Source organism: Peromyscus maniculatus, chromosome 5, assembly GCF_049852395.1.
Source record: "Peromyscus maniculatus bairdii isolate BWxNUB_F1_BW_parent chromosome 5, HU_Pman_BW_mat_3.1, whole genome shotgun sequence".
Lineage (NCBI taxonomy): Eukaryota > Metazoa > Chordata > Mammalia > Rodentia > Cricetidae > Peromyscus > Peromyscus maniculatus.
In genome coordinates, this window is record NC_134856.1 from 10,139,309 (window position 1) to 10,142,001 (window position 2,693).

The window sequence follows — 2,693 nt, forward strand, 5'->3', positions numbered from 1 at the left end:
GCATGGTGCTGGAGCAGTAGCTGAGAGCTTTATATCCTGATTCCCAGGCAACAGGGAGAGAGAGAGAGAGAGAGACAGAGACAGAGAGGAGACAGAGACACATAACACTGGGCCTGGCAGGGGCTTTTGAAACTCAAAGCCTGCTCCTAGTGGCACACCTCTCCAACAAGGCCACACCTCCTAACCCTTCCAGCAATTCTTTAACTAGGGACGAAGCATTCAAATATATGAACCTATGGGGCCCATTCTCATTAAACCCCCACAGGAGCCAGGCTGGCCTGGACCCCGCCATCCTCCTGCGTCCACAGTCTCCTTCAGTGTTGCCCATTGCCTTTGCATTGGTTCCACATGCTCTTGCACATTGGGGTTACAGGCATGTGCTTTCCTGAATCCAGGAATGGTCCTGGGAGGAGCTGGCACCCCAGAAGGCACCAGTCTGGCTTCAGCCCCGCCTGTGGAGGGGCTTTGAGTGGACAGGTTGCAGTTCCTCTCTGACTGCATTTCCACACCCCAGCACCCTTAGCCAGTCATTCTTTAAGTGGAGGTGGGGGAGGGATGGGGGGACACTAGGAATCAGGGCTGGCAGTTTATTTTGCCACATTCCCAATCCTCTCAGGACAGGGTGGGGGCTCTATAATACCTATTTTAGGTGGGGCAAAGCTTAGGTTCTGAGAGGTGAGGCCCCATGCCCAGTGTCACCCAGCTCCAGAGTAACAGAGTCAAGATTCAAATCCGGGCCTGTCAGAGTCTGGAGCAGCTCTTTCCCAGATGACTCCATCATCAGCTCTGAGGCCTGAAAAATACCTGTGACGATAGGGCCCAAAGACCCCAAGCCTGTCCACTGAAACAGACTGTGGCTCCACAGACTCCATGTTCAAAGCACTGGATTCGGATCCTCCTCCAGAATACAACAGCAGCCTTCTTGCCTCCCTTCCTGTTATTAGCCAGAAGCCAGGAGACAAGGATGTCCTGCGGCTACCAGCATGCCCAGTTGGGCAGGAAGGGGCTGGCAGCCCATAGCCTAGGCATATATAATGGCCTGCTGGGAAAGGGGGCAATGGGGTGGGGGGGCACAGAAAGCTAGGTAGAGAGAAAGCCCTGGGAAGTGAGGGGTACTCCGCGGGCCAAGGCAGGGCAGGGGTGGAGCTACTCACCACTGTGTTAGTCAGGGGTCTCTAAAGGGACAGAACTGAATATATATGGGATTGTTAGATTGCCTTACAGGAAGGATCCGGTCCACGCAGCCCAACAATGACGGCCTCACACTAGAGAGGCCGAGAATCTGGAAACTGCTAGATGTTTTAGCAGTCCCAGGCTGATGATGAAGGCCTAGAGGTTCCTGGAGAGCTGATGGTCTTCTGTCTACATTGGATTCCCAAAGAAACTGGTTCTAGTATTAACTAAAGAACACCAAAGCAACAGGCCAGGGACAGTGAGGGCAATCAGGCAAAGAAGCCAACTTTCTTCCTTCCTTGTCCTTTTATCTGGGGCCAGAAAGTGCCACTGACTTAGGGCTCAACTAATCTGATCTGGAAAAATCCCTTAAGGTGGATTTTAGTTGATTGCAGATGCAGTCAAGTTGGCAGTAAAGATTAGCCCTGGCCCCACGCCTCTGTTATCATTTTCTTTGTTTTTTGAGCCAAAGTCTCACTGTGTATCCTAAGCTAGCCTCGAACTTAGAATGATGCCCACGGTTGCCCCGAGTGCTGGGGCTGCAGGGTAACCCACCATATCTGGCTTTCTCTATTATTTCTTCTGCTTTTTGCTTCTCATCGAGGCTGGAGAAAGAGGGAATTAAGGAGATATGGGGGGGGGGGCGAGGGAGAACCCCCCACCCTGGGGTCTGATTGAAGGCTCTGACAGCCGAGAGCCAAGCATCCAGCTCAGTGAACATTTGCTGTGAAGGCTGCCAACCCACACAGCAGTTCCTCTCTTCACAGAGACTTCAAAGAATACTAACCTAGCAATGAACTGTGCTCCGGGCCTGCACATACACGGCCATTTTCCTTTCCCAGCTAGAGAACGGCAGCTTTCTAGGAACCCCATTTACAGTAACAGACACACCTTAACCCCCTTGTACAGCCTGTGACCCACGGTTTTATCTGACCAGATAACAGTCCTACGAGGCATCGATGGAGAAACTGTATAATCCTGTTTATCCAAAAGGAAGAAGAAAAGAAAAGAAGGTTCCTTGCCAACCGCTTGGGCTGTAACTTGAGAGTCGTTCAAACAACACATGGATCGATGGCCGCTGTTAGGGCGCTGAAGCCAGGGACTCTCTTAGGAGCCACACTCAGGTGCTCAGGTGTGTCCTATCCTTTCCCTGAGCGCCTCTTCTAGTTCCCATGCTTAAATCTACATTTAAATCTCTCTGTCTCCTTCTGTCTCTCTGTCTCTGTCTCTCTGTCTCTCTCTCTGTCTCTCTGTCTCTGTTTCTCTCTCACACACAAAATGCTTCACACTGGCTCTACAGAAATTCCTTTCTTCCAGAGTCAAGGATAAGGGAGCCCTCCTCAGTCTGCAGGTGGCAGTGCTGGCCTGTGTCTCCTCTGCCGAAGCGACACACAAAGCCACTGGTGGTTGAGGCGTGAAAATGGAGCTGCTGAAAGCAGCATGCTTAACCCGAGTCCTGCCTGAGACCTCCCCTTCTCGGGGAACTCTGTCGGGTTAATGCAAACACATACATCCATTTG